General features: G+C 40.1%; 1 long non-coding RNA gene across 1 annotated transcript; it reads left to right on the top strand.

The window, feature by feature from the left end:
- Positions 1–889: 889 nt before the first annotated feature.
- On the top strand, positions 890–9,025 carry LOC128116214 (uncharacterized). The gene is made up of 4 exons (XR_008220409.1): positions 890–989; positions 2,084–2,576; positions 7,096–8,583; positions 8,750–9,025. It is a non-coding gene; the product is annotated as an uncharacterized LOC128116214 (long non-coding RNA).
- Positions 9,026–20,987: the final 11,962 nt, after the last annotated feature.

Here is a 20,987-nt window from a genome sequence, read left to right as displayed (position 1 = left end):
ATCCAATCTTGTTTCTTTCTCTCTCCCAGCTACTGGCAGCATCCTGTTGGCTGTTCTTGTCAGCTGCTAATGGTTTTGAGTTTCAGCTGAATTTTAAGTGTGTGCAAGAGCTTGCTCTGATATTCCCTGGACTCATGACTCTCCATAAGCCACCCTCTGGGAAAGGAGTCAGGCTGGGAGAGAATTCACAGACTCCCATCCTTTTCTCCTGTTCTGATCCCACCGAAGTCCTTTCCTGCCACATCCAATCTGACTGAGGAATCTTATAAACTACAGATGCATTCAAAGGGCACTTGCTTGGGGCAGGGTAGAGGAACTGATCCTTCCCTGTGGAATGATCTCTGGGAGGGAAGGTGGAAGGGGGGCTGGCTTACACAACAGGGAAGAATGCAGCCCAATCTTGCCTTGAGAGGTTCCTATTGGCAGTTTATTTTGGTTTCTGGTTTTGAAACTGCTGTGCAAAGTCAGCTACTGACAGTTTGGGTTGCTGTTTGTTGATATAAGAGGATTATAAACTCAACCAAGTTTTCCCCAAACCTCCTCTCTGGAATTGGTTGGAAGAATAATAAAAAGAGAAAAAAACCAACCAAACAACAACAACAACAACAAAACTACTGATCTCATCTCCCCCTTAAGATGGCCTAGTTTCCCCCAGAAAAGAATTCTGACTTTATACTTGTGGGAAGACTCTGGAGAGCAAGCCTGCAAAGGTGATAGATGGCAGGAGATGCCGAAGGCAGGAAATGATGCAGTTAGGAGATGATGCAGGCAGGAGATAATGCAGGCAGGAGATGATACAGCAGGCAGGAGATGATGCAGGCAGGAGATGATGCAGGCAGGAGATGATGCAGGCAGGAGATGATGCAGGCAGGAGATGATGCAGCAGGCAGGAGATGCTGCTGCAGGCAGGAATGCTCACTGATGCCTCTGTGAGCTCAAGCCCTGAATCCTGGTGGCTGTGGACCAGGATTGCCACAGGTCAGAGGAAGGTAAATGTGATTTATCCTTGTAATGAACCTGTCAAGAAGGCTTCAGGATCCAGAAAGTGACTTTATAAGCTCCAGGTCCTAATTCCTTCACAGATAGCAGATATCTTTGGTAGGAAATTTGGTTACCTTTAAAAAGAAATAGATGAAGCGTTTAACTCATCTGAGGACTCAGTTTTTAGAGACTGATTACATGAATGCCTGGGTGACCATCCAAGTCTGTGTGTTTCATATACATTGTGTGTGTGTGTGTGTGTGTGTATAATTTTAAGTAAATATCATCTGATAATGCATTGAAATGGCCCCAAATATAATTATACTTGTCTTTTTGGCCCCCTTTCTCTCTTTTCATCTGATGACCTCTTGCCATTAATTCAAATTCCTGGAACCAGGTAGCTATTAAAATGTCTAAGAAGTTCTGTTGGTCTTAAGGGAGATGTTGGAACCCGGGTCCTTTCTGTCTCCTTCTTTGCTTCCTGGCGGCCATTGGGGTAGGATGTCCCTGCCACACACTCTCACCCTACATTCAGAGGCCATGGCCAACTAAGCGTAAACTGCAACTTCTGAAACTGAGCAAAATAAACCTTTCCTCATTGTAAGTGGATTCTCTCCGGCATTTTGTTACAGTGATGAGCAGAAACAGACTTCCATGATGCTCAAACAATTTCTTTTGGAAATTGATACAAGAACTGAATTTGGTGATGTTGGACACTTTTTTTTTCTCTAGAGATAGAGAGGTTTATATTCATCAGTTTAACTCCTGATGAATCAGTGCACAACTAAAATGAACCAAAGACCATCCCCTAAAGAACTGGATGTCAGGAAAGGGTACCCTCCAGACAGAGTAAGATCCATCCCCTGTGCAGACAGCTGCACTCTATACCTGTTGTTTAAATGCTTTGTGCACAGTAGACCTGACTCTAGGTATTTTCTGTATAATCTTATTCGTCCCCAACATCCTGACAAGGCACAGTGAAGCAAGTACAATTATCTTCATTTTACAAATGAGGAGACAAAAGTTCATAGAGGTTAAATATATTATCTATAATCATACCACCCAGTATAAGTCTTTTTTTTTTTTTTTTTTGGCTTCCAAGGCCAGTGCCCCCATCACTTTGCAACGTTGAAAAAAATGACAACGGAAAAAGTCAAGTTCTCCACTTTTGAAAAACTCCAGGGGTGCGATTGCGCAAGCAGAGGTGTGGCCTGAGATGGATGACATTGGCCCACTGACAGATAACCCTGAAGAAACTACACAGCAGAAAAAGAAAGGTTGAGGAAGGGGGCAGAGTGGCAGGATCTTTCCGACAGAGAAGAAAGCGGGGCCTCCTCCTCCCTCTGCCTGGCGGGTGCAGCACAGTGGTGCTCAGTGTTTGGCTGATTTGCCTCAGCGGCTCTTCTTCCAGGTCTAAGGTTGCAGTGCAAGGCCCTGTTCACCTGACACTATTGAAAAGCAGAGCGGGTGTAACAGTGGCTTATCACGGAGGCACCGGAGGTCTCTGTTTCTGGCTGGGCTCTGCAGCGGACTTGGCATTCAGAAAGCCCTCGTAGAAAAACTGCCAAAATACCAGCTTTCTGAAAAACTCCAAGGTAGGGTCGGGTTTTCTCCCCCTCTCCCCGCCTCTCCCTCCCCCAAAGTAGTAATCACACCACAGGGAAACCCGAGCTCCCTTCCTCTTCGATGCCTGCTCCTATTTGCCTGGAAAAGATGACATTTACTGGAGAAGACTCGGGGAGGGACTGCTGGGTTCTGATTTATTGCTCTTTGCTGGAGAAGTTTTTGCTTCTGAGAATTCTATTGTGTCAGAGCTGGGGTGGGATTTGAGTCTTGCTCTGAAGGGATTGAGTCTTGGTAATAAGATTAATAAGAGGCATGTTCTGGCCTCTCAAAGAACTCTGATGTGGCAACGTACTGAGGAGAATAGAGAAGGGACTGTTAGTTATATGGCTGCGTTGCTCCTGAGGGTCTTTAAACACCATATTAATGCACATGATGGGGCAGCTCCCGGGTCACAGGCTGGCTCTTCTGTCCATCCCTGAACTCAATCTTGTTTCTTACCCATACTGCCGTCCCTTTCACATGCACAACAGCACAAAGGGGAACAGAAGAGAATCTGTCCTTTCCCTTTAGGGACAAACAGCCTTCTGCAATAGCCACTGTGAATTTGTAGGAACAGTGGGTGATGGTGGGGATGGACCCTACGGTGTGGGAGAGAAAGGTGGTTTATGAAGCCAGGGCCATCTCCTAATCTGCTCTCTCCATCCTGTAAGTCCATGGCTAGTCTTGTTGGAGAGACCAGAAATGTGCTTAGAATGTTTGTGTTTGAGGGTATCTTCCCGTGTGTGGAAACAGTTAGGAGAGCCTTCAGCCGGACTTAACATCTGTTTTCACACTGGTGTTCCAAAAGGAACTCAAACGCAGTAACATTTTCTCTTTTGTGAAAGACCTGTAGTTCAGTCCTTGTCAGTAACATTATAGGATGAATTTCTTTCACTGCTGTCCCCAGGGCTGAAGCAAGGGGCTTTACCTTATTCTCGGCTCAAAAAACTATATTTTAGTAGCCCAGAAGGAAAAGGTATTTTTCACGAATATATGGAAAGATGAGTCAAATATTACTTTTATTTTAATCATTAAAACCATGTAATTGCTTGCATGAATGTGTGTGTTACGTATGCCTCTGTGTTTTGTGCGTGTGCGCATATATGCGTGTATGTGTGTATCTGTGTGTGTGTGTGTGTGTGTGTGTGTGTGTGTGTGTGTGTGTGTGTTCGCCGGAGTGTCATGGTGCACATGTAGATGTCAAATGACAGCTTGTGGAAGTGGGTTCTCTCCACCCACTCTGTGGGTTCTGAGGGTCTACCTCAGGCCATTTCACTAGGCAGCAGTGCCTGTACCCAGTGAGCCATCTTATTAGCCCCCACACTTTAATTTTTGATTTAGTCTCTTATTATATATAAAGCTCATACCACTGAGCTCCAGGGATTCTATTGTCTCTGTTAACCTTTCCCCAGCCTGGGGTTACAGACACATGCAGCCCTGCTTGGCTTTTCTAGAGATGCTGGGGATCTGAACTCAGGACCTCATACTTGTATAGCAACCTCTTTACTGACTCAGCCATCTCTCTAGTCCGTACAATTGCTTTTAAATGGTGACATGCAATCCTAAAATCATGATTTCTGTATGTGTGGAGAAAATATGCTTGTTTTTAGTGGGGCTGGATTAAACTCCTGAATAACAACTTAGCTACTAAAAATGAAATAATTTTCTAAGATTTTCCTGTTTAGGGATCAGAATAATTTTATATACAATTTCTAATGCTTCTCCTGTGGGAAAGATGGTGAAAACACTTTCAGATTCAATAAAAGAAGAGGAGGGCTAGAGAAAACAATAACAACAATAAATCATTTCTAAAACCTTGCTCCATACTCTGAGTCCTAGTGGCAGAGCTGGAGAAGATGCTTCAACCTGAACATGCAGAGCTATGGAGGAGAGGGAAGTGGCCTTAACATCCTAGTGCATGGCTTTGGACAGCAAAGCATGAGTGGAAGCTTTCCCACTGAGTCCTGAAACCGAGTAAGATCTCAGAGGTCAAGAGCTATTTCATGATAGTGTTGATAGCTGTAGATACAACTCCCGGTAAAGACTTGTTTCTCAGGGAGTATTCAGTAACAGCTGAACAGATCAAGTAAAATGAAATGGGAAAGTCCACCAGAGACCTGCTAGGTTAATTGTTCTAGGTTAAGCGTTGGTCACTCTGTAGTGACAAAAACAACCCAAACTAACAAAGCCCATTCCTGTTGTGTTGCTGTTTTTTTGTTTGTTTGTTTGTTTTTTCCTGAATCGAGAGAGGCTGGTCAGACTTGGGAAGTTGAAACAAAATTAACAGAATAGGAAGCCCAGAAAACTTAGAAGATGAGGAAGCTCAGAAAGTTTAGGATTCATAAGGTCCTTCCTCAAGGATATAGAACCAGTAAATAATTGCTAGGGAAGAAGAGATCTTCAGTGGCACTGCCTGCCTTTTGCATAGGGAGTTCCAGAAATGCAGCTGTCGTGAATCATCATCCAGGCTTGGGCGGGTTTTTCAGTGATGTAACTGCCTCTGAGTCACCTGTGCTCCTGTACGCAGCCCCAGGACACTCATTGGCTCACCAGACTAGACTGGGTGGAGTCCTTTCTTTGTCTTCAGTGCCCTGTCTGAGGTCTGAGGTAAAGTCATACACCACAGCTTCTATAATAGTGTTTTCATTCCTACTTGATAGTGCCAGCATGGAGAATTTCATCAGGATTGGTCCAAAGTGATGCTGATTCATTTATTTATTTTTGCCAAGAAATTTTTTTTCCTGTAGTGAACTGTATCAAATGATTTTCTTTCCTGACCAATATTCTAGAGAAGATACTGAAACCACTCTTAATATTTCAGTTTTCATTTTTATTTTCCTATTTCTGTTGAGGTCTCTTTTTCCTGTGAAAACAGTGGGATAAAATTTGGTTTGTCATTTGTTTGTTTGTTTGTTTGGTCTACTTACAACATTTCCAATTATTGTCTTTTTTCCCTTTTTTAAGTTTCGTCCCACTTTGACCCATCTTTTTCATTAAGTCTAACTCATAAAATCGCATCCTTTACCTGTTGCTAATCTTACGTTAGGCAGACTGATTCTGCTCCGTATCAACGATGAGCTATAAGGTCCTTTGTGTTTCTGTCCTTGTAACTTTGAACAACAGTGCAGAACGTCTCTGCTGTGAGGTGTCCGTCTCCCATCACTGCTAAAATGGCTCCTCCCATCACCTTCTGTGCTGCTACACTCCGGGAGAGCAGTGCTTTTGAGTCCTGATTCATTCCCATCACCTCCCAGGACATCAGAGTGACAGAAGTCCAATGGACTACCCAAGGAATATTGCTGCTTCAGCATTTTCATTCTTTCGTGTTTAATGTTACTCTGCTCACATAAAATTCACCAATCCTTGTGTTTTATTTTCTGTTTATCAGATTTTGAAGCACGATCATCACTATATAGTTCAGGATGGCCTGCAACTCAGGCTATAGCCCAGGCTGCCCTTCAACTTGAAGCCCTGCTGTCCCCAGGGGCTAAGATTATAGTTGAAAGATCCCACACCTGGAGAATTTTACTAATCTTTTTAGTTATCTATGGGAATGTTACTGGTTATTCCCATAAGAATTAATTTATTTTAGTCCTCACAGGACCAGGTACATTATGTTAAGGTTTGTTATACTATGGTATGCTATACTAAAGATGGTTATATAGTATATGAGTAACTGCTTACCTTCTATGTTTGGATTAAAATTCCTTGGAAATAGAAAATAGAAATATTTTATTGATATATATGATCTCTAGAATATTTTTATTGTATGGTGAATGATGTTTGTGTGTTTGTATGAGCATGAATTTGTGAGTAAGTACATAAAATGTATGAACGTGCTTATGAACATACATGAAGTTGGCAAGGAAGACTCCAGCTATCTCTATCACTTTCTACCTTATTTCATTGAGATAGAATCTCTTGTTGATCTGGAAGCTTGCTATTTGGGCTAAGCTGGCTTCCAAGGAAATCATGTGGTCTTCTGGTCTCTGCCTTCCAACACTGTGGTGGCCAGCCTGTGCAGCAGGCACACCTGGCTTTTCATGTGGGTTCTGAGGATTCAAACTCAGGTCCCTGGTCTTACCTAGCAAGTGCTTTTACCCACTGAGCCATTTCCCCAGACCATACTGGCAATTATTTTAAAAAATCAAGCTGAAGCCCTCTTGAACCACTGTTATTGTGGTCATTTTTTCATTTATTTTTTTTATTGTTCTCCTCCCGTCATTGGCCTACTCTTCTCACGGCACCTTTGTCCCTGCTGGCCTAGTCCTATCAGTTTCCATGGCTGGCTCCATCTGCTCTTGTCTTGGGGGTGAGGGAAGCTCAGACACTGCTGGCTCCTGGGCTTAAGTCTCTTGGTATTCAGATAACTCCTCTGTTGTCTATCCATTCCCAAGGATGTTTCCCTTACATGGTCCTGGTCAACATCCCTTGCTTCCTGTAGATTACATCTCTCTCTTTTAATTTTTGAAGAAACTAAATATAATTTTTTTTCTTTATTTTTAACAGAACAAGAAAGCTATCTTCAAGAAATTTCCAGCTTTTCAGAAACATTCTCTGTATCCAGGAAGCACTATAGGCCTAGATATCTACTTGTACTAGTGAGAAGATGGGAAATAAAAAATAAAAATGAAGAATGAAAATGTATCTCCATTGTAACAACAACAAAAAAATCCTTCCACAAATAAAAGATTGATAAGCAGGCCCTGAGATGTCAACATTTTCAAAAATAAAGGCTAAGTTTTAGAGTTGTAGTCAGCTGTCTAAAGACTTGAGAAACCAGACAGCTCTGAACAGAATGGAATAGGAAATAAATCAGATGAGACCCTGGGTTTCACTAAAAAGAAATAGCTGAAAATGTCAACAGGGAGGTAGGAAGCATCAGGAGGGCTTGGCAGAGCAGGGCTAGGTTGGAGACTTGGCCGTAGGACGTTGGTCTTCTGGAGGACAAATAACACCTAGTTAGAACCTCAGTACTAGAGAAACAGGACATTGGGATAAGCATTGCAACAGGTCATTCAGTGAGGAAAAGAGTTCCATGAGAATCTAATATCCAGAAAAGGATTTGAAGAGTAAACCTGTGCAGAAACAAGGCTGGCTTCCTGTCTGGGTTGCTGAGTCATTGAGCTACTGGATCATGGCTTCAGTATTTCTTCTGTAATGGAAGGAAGGAAGATTTGGGCTGGAAGTTGGATGTGAGGATAAACTCTAGCCTGCAGCAGAAATCTGAGTTGCCCCAGAGATAGGGAGTGGAGGGATAGGGGAAGGTGTAGACAATGAGTCAGACAGGCCCTCCAGCCAGATTCTGGATGCACAGCTTTTGAAATGGACACTGGAGAAGGTATTAGTCTTGACACACATCCACACATGGATACTGTCAATACGTAACTTTAAATATGTTGGCCAAATATGGCCTGCTTTTAGAAAATCATCATTTATATTTCTTTCTCAAAAGTTCAATTGCCTCAATCCAATGTAGAGAATACTCCCTGTGCTGAAAAACAAAGCAATAATATTGCTCTGATAGCTTAGAGTTGTCTCAAGATTAGATAGCACAGTGTGGAGAAGGACCAGAGCCACACCATGGATGACTGATAGTTTGCAAACCATTAATCTGTAAACACTGTTGTATACTTCTCAGACCTCAGACAGTGAGGCAACAACTGTAATTGATACACTGAACATTATTCAGTGACTTCATATGCAAATAGATCCAAGTCTCTTTCCATTTAAATGCAGGCCACATCCCACAACCAGGGCATTCTCTCTTGAACTACTAGCTCTATGCATTCATCCCCTCATTTTAGAACCTCCACTGGGTCCGTAATGTGCCCCAGCATATACGACGAAATTGTTCCTGTCAGTGTTCCTTCCAAGTGTGACTTACGCCACTGGCTCAGTCTCAGTCCCCACTTAAACTTGTCTCTGAATATGTCAAACAAACCTGTCCTCTACTTATGTTCATGCTACGGGGAAAACAACTGCTCTTGTTTTCTTGTGAGTATTTAATTCCTGTTGTATTTTTAAATCTAGCTCCTTTTTCCTTTCCAACATAAAAACTTTGCCAACAGCACATGCCATGAATTTTCTCCCTTCTTTCATATCTCAATGTTTGGACACAAATGATCACCTACCTAACATTACTCTCTCTTTCTTCTTACAGAGTCCTGGTTTTATTCTGGGAAATCTTGTTGGAGCAAAGGTGGTTAATATACCAGCCAGTAAGACAAGTGAACTTCTAGAAATTGGTTTCCTGGGGGCCAGAGAGATGGCTCAGAGGTTAAGAGCACTTGCTGCTCTTCCAGAGGACCCAGCACCCCATGGCAGCTAACGACCACCTGTAACTCCAATCCTAAGAAATATGACACCCTCTTATGGCTTCCATGGACATTAGGTATGCATGTTATACACAGACTTACATGCAGGCAAAACACCCATGCATATAAAAAGTTATAAAATAAATGTCTTTTAAAAAAGAAAGAAATTGGTTTCCTGATGTTGCATAGCACTGCATTTTCTCTTGGGTATCTTTTTCCCCTGAAACTTGGACCAGAAGTGCCAGGGGAAACAGTCATCAATTGTTCATAACGTAAACAAAATAATGAAAACTAAATGCAAAGGATGGCGGTGTGGAAAGGGAGGAGTGAGATATTGTTACCACCACGGGTCTGCTCTACCATCTTGTGTTGCCTTCATGTGGCCAACATTTTTATGTAAAAAGTAAATACCTATTGAATAGTTAATACTAAGTTAGTAGGTAATACATGCAACTTCATAAATCAAAGTCAACAACATACTATACGCCATTATTTCTTCTATCCTTTTGCGTTTATTAATTTTTCTCTCACCAACTAGATACTCCCTTGTCTAGCACTATATATGCTAGTATATCTTTACTGGTGTCTCATTACTACTCTTTTAGACTAAGGTTTTTTTTCTTTTTTCTTTATAAGATTTATTTATTATGTATACAGTGTTCTGCTTGCCTGCCAGAAGAGGGTGTCAGATCTCATTACAGATGGTTGTGAGCTACCATGTGGTTGCTGGAAATTGAACTCAGGACCTATGCAAGAAGAGCCAGTGCTCTTAACCGCTGAGCCATCTCTCCAGCCCTAGACTGAGGTTTCTAGTCAGTGATGGTTAGTGCAAATATTGTTAGTATTAGCTGCTCAATATGCTAATAAGTATATGATAATATGAGAGAAATAACCCAAATGCTAGACATGGTACATACAGAAAAGTATGGGTTTTGGTAGTAATTTCATTGTGACACTAGAAATCAGATCCTTTCATGTAGATTTTAAATACATTTGCTTAAAAATCATATCAGAGTCAGCTATATTTTAGTATTTATTATCCATCTACTTTACTGGTAAAGAAATACTTGTACCTTAATTAGTTAATGAAAAATAGAATAATTAGATACATGATACAGATAGGAAATCTTACAGGATCCATTTAAATGTTATTTTAGTAGGCAAGTTATCATGGGATGGATGATAGTATACCATAAGGATACTGAGAAATTTTCATCACAATTTAAAAAGAATGTTCTTTAACTATAACAAAGCCATCCTTGACATTGAGGAAGTCAAGAACTCCAAGGATATTAGATATATAAAGTTCACCAAGAATGATGAGAACAGGAGATAGAAAAGAAAATGATAAGCTAGTACTACACCAGTAGGAACAGCGACTAACAGTGATGAAGAAATTTCATAAGGGCCATCGCTGTTGATTTTATTTTGATATCCAATACTGGTATTAAAGAACTTTAATTAAACTTTTGACTTTTCTGACCCAGTAATTATTTAGGAAATATATTTTACATTTTCAAGATCAGTGGATTTATTTATCACAAATCTAAAATTTTATTATATTTTGGCTATATAAAATGGCCCATTGAATTCTGCTTTGTAGAATTTATCAAAGTCTTCTTAAATGCTCTAATATGTGGTCATATTTTTTCAGTGTTTTGGTGTTGTTTGCAAAGAAGCAGGCAGATGTACACAGCAAGCTGTGGGCTATTCATGGCTACATAGTGAGACATAGTCTCAAACAAAACCCAAATATGAGTCAACCAACCAACTCAACAAACAAACAAACAAAATCTCTGAGAGAGACCAACATAATATCCAATATATTTTGGGGGCTGAAGAGATTGCTCTACAGTTAATTGTACTTACTGCTCTTGTAGAGGGCCTGGATTCTGTTCCCAGGACCCACATGGAAACTCATAACTTTCTTTAATACCAGTTCCAAGGGCTCACAAACCCACTTTTAGCTTCCCAGGGCACCAGACATTCAAGTGGTGAACATACATAGATGCCTGCAAAACACTCATACATATAAAATAAGAATATTTTAAAAAACAAATTGCTGCTAAAAGGGGTTTAAAATGTATATCTTCAATTTGGGAAGTCTGACATTTAATACATAACTTTTGAATTCATCATATTAATTATATTACTCAGATGATGAAATCAGTCCCATATTTTAAATTACTCTGCACTACAATAAGGATAATCTGTATGTTTATAATATAAATAGTTTGTAATGATGAAAATTTGAAACTCTAGAGCACATGTAACCTTGTGATTAACCCTGCAATTTCATTTTTTTAAAAAAGGTAATTGATACTAGATTGGTGATTTGAAATGGAAAGTTAATGGAGTTTGCCTAATTTTTAAGGAGAATTGGGAAATATAAGACCTTGAAATACACACACACACACACACACACACGCACACACACACACACACACACACTAGACTCCTTATACACTCAAACAGTTTCTTGGGAAAAAAGAATTGTACTTTACTGTATGCTTGTCTGGGTAAATGTTTAAAGTTCTTCAAAAGAAAAGAAAATATACTCATCTAAAATGATTATGATATTAACTTCATCAACTGAAGCATTGCAGAGGTATTTAGCCCATTCTTCAGTTGACTAATCACTAAGTTTTTCTCTTGAGAATCATTGTTCTTGTTGCAAATGAATTTTGCTATACTTATGGGTAAAACAGATTTTCCCTATTTGATAATGGTAATGAAACCCAATGCCAATGCCATGTGCACACTAGCCAAGCAGTTGGCCATGAGCTATATCTCAGCCTTTTGCTAAATGTAATTTAGAGACAGTGTCTTGCTGAGTTGTCCAGTCTAGCTTCAACTTGGAATTTTCCCCCTCACACTCCCAAGCACCTGACATTATAGCTGTGTGCTCCCATGCCTAACTACACAAAACAAACAAAACAAAACTTTAAGCAAGATTGAAAGGCTTAAAGAAAAATCAGGTTTATACTTGTGGAATATTATTTTAAGATGTGCTACATTTGTTTATGCTGTGGAACATTTGTTTTAATGATGCAAAGATGTGCTGCATTTATTTATGTTGCATTTGTTTAACTCTGTGAAGCTGTGTTATTGTGCCTGTCTAAAACATCTGATGGTCTAATAAAGAGCTGAATGGCCAAGGCAGGAGAAAGGAAAAGTGGGGCTGGCAGACAGAGAAAATAAATAGAAGGAGAAATCTGGGAGGAGAGGAAGAAAGAGCAAGAGAACAAGGAGGGGAGGATGCTAGGGGCCAGCTACTCAGCCACCCAGCCAGCCATGGAGTAAGAGTGAAAGTAAGATATACAAAAGTAAGAAAAGGAAAAAGTCCAGAGGCAAAAGGTAGATGGGATAATTTAAAGTTAAAGAAAGCTGGCTAGAAACAAGCCAAGCTAAGGCTGGGCATTTATAATTAACAATAAGCCTCCATGTGTGATTTATTTGGGAGCTGGGTGGCAGACCCCCCCAACAGAGAAAAAACAAACAATAATACTAGAGAAATTTATTATGTTGGACAATTAAATCCTATGTAATTATAAGTAGTCTTAGCTCCTTGGTCATCAGAAAATTCTATTTGATGACCATCAGTACTTCAATAAAAACTTCTAAGATGGGGGAGATTAGGTATTGCAGTATAGATCTGAGAGCCTGGGAAGGTAGTCTATCATTTGTTTCTTTGCTTGCTTTGTTTTGTAGAGTAGTGGAACTTGCTGAAATGGAAACAGCACACATACATAATTACTTCTGTGCATGCATTAAGTAATGCATGTGGTATGTGCAGTACATGTATGTGGGTTCAAAAGGTAGTAGCGCTAAGAGCAAGTAAGGGAGGTGGAATATCTCTGATGTGGTGATAACTCATGTTAAGAACAGTCAATGGTAGTTCATCTCTTTGCATTGTAAAACGAAAACAAATCTGATCAATCTACTCTGCTTCACCAAAGCCAGCTGAGTTCTGAAGTAAGTTCCAAGAGAATAACTGTAATACCTTACGTTTGTACTTACTACTAACAACCCATAAGCATTTTGCTCTTTGTCCTTGCCATGACTATGGCTTAAGTAAGATTGCAGCTTTGGTAATAAAAATTGGTCAGACACAACTATGTATATTTGAAGTTAACCAAGCTCCTGATTCATTCTTTTGCTTAAAGTCTGGGAAGCAGTTAAAGCATCTACAGGTATAAATTGTGACAAGTGGGTAAGGGTGTGCTCAGTGTCTGTGATAAAGGGGCATTGTAGAGCCAGTGAGATGACTCAGCAGGGAAGACACTTGCTCACAAACATGACAACCTGAGTTCCATCCTAGGATCCAGATAGTGGAAGGAGAGTTTTGACTCCTTCAAGTTGTTCTCTGAACTCTGCAGGCCTGTAGTCACCAGCATGCCCAAGTGCACACATCCCCACACCCAGTGAATAAATAAAGTGAAAGTGTGGTCTAGTGAGAGGAGGAAGAGCCCAGGCTTCCATAGACCCGTTTTTATGTTGCATTCGCTTTCCAGGATGTGAGTCTGTACAGGTTATTGAGTTTCTCCAAGTCTGTTTCCTAAGGAGAGATTAAACTAGTAGCTCCAGATGTAAAAAAATTATTGATTTAAAAAACTATGCAGATCCTTGGAATGTGACTCAGTGGCAGATTGCTTGCCTAGAATGTGCAAGGCCTTGGGTTCCTTCTCCAGAAGTAGAGGGAAAAAAATAAAACTATACAAAGACCCCAAAATTCAGCTCTAAACTACACAGAAAGATTAGAAAATATCTGAAAACCTTTCTATTCTAATTTCCTTTCTCAGTCTAGTATATATGGATTTAGATTTATACTTTATGGTGTAAGGTAAGATATCTTAAGAGCAAATGATAGCACTTGAGAAGCTGAGGCAAAAGGATCACAAGTATGAAGCCATTTGGATTATGTCACAAAACCCTGTCTCAAAAAACAACAGAAAACAAATGTCACACAGTGACATTCTTCAGTGTAGAGATGAGTTTTATTTTATTAATTTCAAGTGGCTAAACGTCATGCTAGGCATTTGCTATGCTCTAGTTGTACATAGGAGATAGTGTTAGATCACGTAGATTGCAGATGATAGGAAATAAGTCAATAAGAAAAGTGGAATCAATTAGAAACACTCTTTAAAGGAACGCTACTATATCTTAAGTTATAAATGTCCACAGGCTTCTGAATCTGTGCAGTTCAATAACATAATGGAGCTTAGTGAGCATGAATCACAACCAACAGGCACAGCCAGCTCTCTGAGTATGTGCGGAAATCAACAGCTATGATGCGAACAGGGCATTTGTGTGGGTGGAGCTGAGCATGGGAGACTGGGAAAAAGTGGAGCAGCACCGTAGCTGTGGGAATTGATTTTCAAAAATCACCCAGTGACAGTCTGAATCCATGTTCAGTGAATCTCCACAGTAGACTTTCAGATTTCTTTGATGTTAGAAATTTAGTTAGTGTGTCAGACTCGTTGAGGAGGCTGCAAATTCCCTGAAGGCAGGTGTAGTGTCTCCTTTCTCTCTCTGTACCCACCCCCTAACATAACCACTCAATAACACTTAAGGGGTGTATGAGTAATACATGAGTAATCACAAGATGAAGCAGTCAGACTCTAGCAAACTGAATTGGTTTGCAGTTTTGAAGGGACTGAGACTCAATTCAGTGAAATATCTTGATGTTAACTTTATTCTTCACATGTCTAGAGACAAATGGCCATGTCCTATCATAAACTGAAGGCTCCACATCTCAATGTTTGTGTATTTAAAAATTTTAAAAATCTACCAATAGGATCTACCATAAAAATAGATTTGCCTAATTTTCTTGATTGGATTTTTCTTGAAAGATGGAAAGATTTGGCTTCAGTATGTCAAGTGCTTACGCAAAAACATTTGGTCATAGCTGAGTAGTGGCTGCTCTCTTGGACTAGGGTGCACAAATTTTAACTGACCTCAATCTGTTCCGATTCACTTTACGAATTTATGTTGTCTCTTAGAGCCCTTATCACTGGTGGAATAGTGACTCGTGAACCAGATGAGGACCTGGTACATTTTTTCTTTTTAAACAAAAGGACACAGAGGAATAAGAGGGCACCTCTCCTCTTCCAAAATAACTGAGACTCTAATTGGGCCTGGTGGGGTGCTGTGGTGGTTGAGAGAGGAAATACAAATCTACAGTGTCGCTGAATTGGGGGCAGAGTGGATGGGACTGTGCACTGATAGCTGGAGGAGAAAATGCTAGAGGAATCCAGTTCCATTTCTGTCGAATATGGTCCTTCTTGGTAAATAAAGCTTGCCTTTCCAAAGCCAGGGCCTTGTGATTACAGAACTTGGTTCCTGAAGGGGAAGAGCAAAATGGGAGGATTGAGACTGTGCTTGGCCCAAACTGCCTCACACAGTTCTCTGGTTCTTAGAACTCAGCCAATTCAATTTACTTCCATTTGGCTTCCACTTTCTGAAATGCATACATTGGATGACACAATCTGTTATATTAGATTTACTCATATTTTATAGGGATATGGCAGAGTGTAAGCCAAATATTGTAGACACATGAGATTTATGGCCAGTAATTAATCTTGTAAAATAATGAATTGCCACCAAAAAGGGGGAAAGAACAGATTCCCAACAGGAATGGAAATCCAATCCACTTATTTGATGGGTGAATATTTCATCTCACACACCACACACACACACACACACACACACACACACACACACACACACACACACACACACCCAAAACAAACAAACAAACAAAAACCCAGAATCTAAAGTATCTCCTAGCACCCAGAAGTCATCCTCTACCCAAACCACCTTGCGGGGTATGGCTAGCAGACTGTGTGTTCTCTAGTCTTACAAATCTTAGCAAATTGTAGTAGGTCCTCTGCTGATGAAACTTGATATTCTTGCACTGGGCTGTTCCAGCAGGAATCCAGCTCTACAGTTGGCAGGCTCTGACTGACACTCACAAACAGGTCCAGCCTGAAAGATGAGGATTCAGGATGCAGAACACCACATTTTTCTGATTATTTTATGCATATTTAGCCTTTTGGGAAAAAAAAATGAGAAAAAGTACCTGGACTTGAAACTAAAACAGAAGTGTAAGTGCCATCCATCCCTTTGTTTTCTCTGTTTCTTACTTCCTCTTATTGTCTGATTTAAGAAGAAAGGGAGAAAGCAAAAATGGAGCCTATTTTAAATTTAAAGGAGGAGTAGTGTTTGTTTGTTTGTTTTTGAGTAAGAAGTTGTGTAGAAGCTTGGCTATATAATTTTCTTAAATGGAGGGCGGCAAGATCGGTAGCCTAGGCTGGCTCTGAGCTCATGACAACCTTACCACATTGGCCTCTTTAGTGCTGGGGTTGCAAGGCAAGAGCTATCATGAGTGGGTAAGTCTAGCCGTGTCTTTTTGGATCCATATATACACCTAGACTCCTGGTGGCACTACAGGTCTGATTATCACCATTTTAAAAATGAAGATTCCCTCTTCTCTAAGTTAATTTTTCCTTATAGCCTTCTTTCTCTCTCTCTCTTTTTTTCCTTTTGAGTTTTACATAAAAATCTAGGGAAGTCTTTTTTCACTGTTTTTCTCATGAAAGAAAACATTTCCTTTGCAGCTCGGAATTAAAAAAATGTGACCATTGGACTTGTTTTCCCTTTCCTTCTTCTAAAACCAAGAAACATATTTTTCTTTCTGCACTGAGACCATCACTGAACTATCAGATAACCAGTTGGGTCACGAAACCAAGATATTTATAGTCTGCAAATATTTTCATGGTGGCAATGGTGGAAAGGGGGACCTTCTCTCCTATATACATAGAGTACCTTATGATTTTTTTTTTTAATATTTAAAAGTAAAGTCCATGTTTTCCTGCAATGACAACGAAGCAGTTTAAATCTTTGCTGGGAGGAGTTCTGCCGATTCTTTTTTTAAATCACGTTTTAGGATGATTGTGAAATTTGCAGATTGTGCAGGTAATGGATTTTTATGATCTGTTTAAGGCATCACAGCGGTATTAAGAAACAAATGGGCTTATAAAGGTAGATAAAATTGTATTTCAAAATTGCCTTCTTTTCTGAGTCACTTAGGACATTTGGTTTTGAAAACAAAGTAATTCTGAAACAAAAGAAATATACAATGCTTCTGTTTGGATGTGGGCTGGGTCACTCATGCTGCCAGCCAAAGCAAGTCACATGGCCGAGGCTGTTATCACTATGGAAGGGAAGTGTCTTGATCCCAAATGAAGTTACTGCAAGTTCCATGATTATGGATAAGATAAGTACCTTACAAATGAATTAGTCCACAGTAATTAGACCAGGATGATCAAGGGGACTTCTGTCCTTCAGTATAGTGTTTCTGGTCTCTTTCCTACTTTCATGATTTAAATTGCTTTCTCCTGTTATATAGTGTGAATTAACAATATAGTTTTAATATTTATTATTTGTATAAGCACAAAAATAAAAGGGACAAGAGTCTGAAAGAAAAACACTATAGCACAGCCTATGAATAAAAACATACACAAACAATCCCTCGAGTGTTATTCAGTTTTCTTAAAATTTCTGACTCTTTTTCTTCTGTGAATTCCAAATTTTATTTTTTCCTAGAAATGTTTTTTTCTTAATTTCTTGTTTTTTCTTATCATTCTGTTATACAGTTTTTCCAATGTCTTTAACTCCTGGTTCTATTCACATGATGTCACCTACTTGACACGTCTAGGGTGCTCAGCTAAAACACGGTTCTCAATTTACAAAATAAGAAAGTTCTATTAAGTTTTTCCAAGGTCCTTTCAGTTCTGAAATCTTATAATTATTTGTTTCCAAAACGATGAAGGTTTGTAAGAGACACAACACTAGACAATGTAGACCCAGTGCTACAGAACAAAGGGAAGTATTTTATTTTATTTTGTTTGTTTTAGTTTTGTGAGACAGGGTCACTCTGCCTATCCTGGAACTCACTCTGCAGACCAGGTTGGCCTCAAACTCATAGAGATCCACCTGCCTCTGTCTCCTGAGTACTGGGATTAAAGGCATCACCTGCCTGGCTGCAAAGTGAAATATTTGTCACACTGGGAATGGTAATTGGCAAAGTATTATGGAAATGTAGTAAAACATTATTTTAGGAATACTGGCAAAAAATCAGACCTATTATCTCAATTTTCTATTTTTTTCTGTTTTTAAATTTTTATTCTCCCTTTTCAGTAGACTCTGTTATTTTATCCTTGGTTCCAAGTGCAGGCTCTGAATGTACCAGGGCTGTTTTGTTTTCAAAGTACATCTAGAAAAGCCAATTCAAATGAACCAAAGGAGGAAAATGGAAGGTACTGTCTCACACAACAGTCTGTAAACATTTGTCTTTATACCTACAGATAAGTGTAGTCATCATCCCTCATCAAGGAAACTTCTCTTTGCAACCGACCATTACAGAAAATGACAACCAATCAACATCCAGAGTTGTCAAACCAGTCCCAATGTATGTATCTACAAAACACTTCCATATCCAAGGCTCAGGGAACATTGTGGAAGAGGGTATGGAAGGATTAAAGAGCTGGAGGGACAAGGGAATTATGGTTGTTTGAATCTTGGATGGTCTTTTAATAAAAATCCCAGAGCCAGATATCAAGGTGAAAGCTGAAAGATCAGAGAAGCAGAGCAGCCAACCACTAGGTCTTACCTCTATGGAATCCTCAGCCTAAAGAGAGAGAGTTCCTGTTTCCTCATGCCATATATACCTTTCTCTGTCCTGCCATATTACTTCTTGGGATTAAAGGTGTGTATGCTTCCCAAGCAAAGACATGAGATCTCAAGCGCTGGATTACAGGTGTGTGCCACTACTGCCTGACCTCTGTGTCTAATCTAGTGGCTGGCTCTGTCCTCTGATCTTCAGGCAAATTTATTAGGGTACACAATATATCACCACACTTTGCTTTGGGATTTTTTTTTTGTCTCCTAGTAATGTCAGAAGATATACCTGTAAAATCTGACCAACATGACTACCCAACCAACATGGCTGAACAAAGAGGATGCTAACTGTAAAGACCACGAGGACACAGGCAACTACATAAAGAACTACAGGCAACTGAGTAAAGCTGGGAAATGGAGAGATGGCCCTCCTCAGAGAAGAGCACACCAATTGGTTGCCCAGTGCAAAATGGACTCAACAGATTTCACACACACACACACACACACACACACACACACACACACACACACACACACACACACACAGAGGTATTGATGAAAACAGAGGCCATGAATTTGAAGGAGAGTGGCAATGGGTATATGGGAGGTTTAAAGGGAGAAAAGGGAAGAGAAAAATGGTATAATTAAAACATAATCTCAAATCCATAGCCAGATATTTGGTGGACCTGGGAGAATCCTATGGAAGAGGGAAGGATTATGGGAGCCAGAGAGGCCAAGGACACCACAAGAAAACCCACAGAATCAACTAACCTGGGCTCATAGGAGCTCAGAGAGACTGAACAGACAATCAAGGAGCTTGCACTGGACTGACCTAGGCCCTCTGCACACATGTTACAGTTGTGTAGCTTGGTCTTCTAGTGGGACTCCTAATAGAGGAAGCAGGGGCTGTCTCTGACTCTGTTACCTGCTTTTGGGACCCTTTTCTCCTACTGAGTTGCTTTGTCCAGCCTTAATAGGAGAGGAGATGTCTAGTCTTATTACAACTTGGTATGTCATGGCTGGCTGATATACATGGGAGGCCTGCACTTTTCTGAAGAGAAAGGAGGAGGAGTGGAAGAGGGGGAGGTTGAGGGGATGTTGCGGGGAGGGACTGGGAGAAGAGGCAGAAGGGAGGGGAAACTGTGATTGGGCTGGGAAAAATTAATTAGTTAATTAATGACCCCACAAATACAATCTCAAAAATAAACAAAAACTAAAATCATGTTAGGCATTATGAATATGTCTTCATTGATTTTCTGCTGTTCCAACAGAATGTCATAGCTTCAGTAAATTATAAGTTGTTGGACTCATGGCTCTTCAGGCTTCAAATATCCAAGAGAATGATGCTGGCTTCTGGTAGGAAACTTTATGATGTGTTATTCATGGTATGCTGGAGAGGCAAGTGAGCTTGAGAGAGACAGAAAAAAACAACATGGGCCAAACTCTTTTCTACTTAGGAACATTCTTTTTAAATGACAGCGTTAATTCCTTCATAAGGATGCCACTCAAGACTGGACAAAGTTTGTAGATTCCAGTTCTCAATGCCATCACAGTAAATTCCAACACATGCTCTAAAGGGCAGTCAAGCCACAGCAGCATGGAATCTAGCACTGTTGTCTCCCACAACCTCTGCTTGGGCTTATTGAAACTTCAGGTACCTGTAGCCAACACAATCTGGACATATTAAATGGAAAGTTCCCCAAATAAATAATTTATACCTTCATAAATTTTAAACTGTGCTGTTCTGAATAGGATGATGGCATCTTCAATCATCCTGCTTTATCCTTGCCTAGGGTATGAACTATTTTGTATGTTCCTCAGTGTGAATCCATGCTGCTGTTTAAGTACCACACTCACCACTTAACCAATTTTCTAACTTACTCACATCGACTTCTATGTATCACTAGCTCTAGTTCAAGTAATACCTGTATTAGGTAGTAATAACCTTGTATCCTAGAGCAGGGATGCTGCCCATATGGAAGTGTCAAGCAGAAACCTTTCCTCACAGGTATTATATGCACAGGTGTGGCCATTGTTTATGTAGGTTTTGGTACTACCCATGGTTTTGGGTGTTTCCTATGAGAAATGGAACATAGCCAGCCCCTGAAGGTCAGATGAGACCACTGTATTTAAAAGTCATCACCACAAATCCGTTTGTAATTATTGGCTGTTATAACTAGCAATCCATGACTCCAATACATTCACCTGATTTGCAACCCAGCAACTTCAGTGTCTTGATTTCTTCTGTGGTTCAGGAAAGTTCTACTTTCATAATTAATCTTTGCAAGGAGGCTTGCTTCAAAATCAGTCACAGTGAGCAAGGGAAGGGAATGTCCCCATCAGTTGGGATGGGGTCAGTTACCACGAGAGTCTGAGAGAAGGGAATCCTTATTTATAAATGGT

Source organism: Peromyscus californicus, unplaced genomic scaffold (genome assembly GCF_007827085.1).
Source record: "Peromyscus californicus insignis strain IS unplaced genomic scaffold, ASM782708v3 Scaffold_20__1_contigs__length_68692818, whole genome shotgun sequence".
NCBI classification, from domain to species: domain Eukaryota; kingdom Metazoa; phylum Chordata; class Mammalia; order Rodentia; family Cricetidae; genus Peromyscus; species Peromyscus californicus.
Note: the sequence above shows the minus strand (reverse complement) of the source record. Positions and strands in the feature narration are given on the sequence as shown.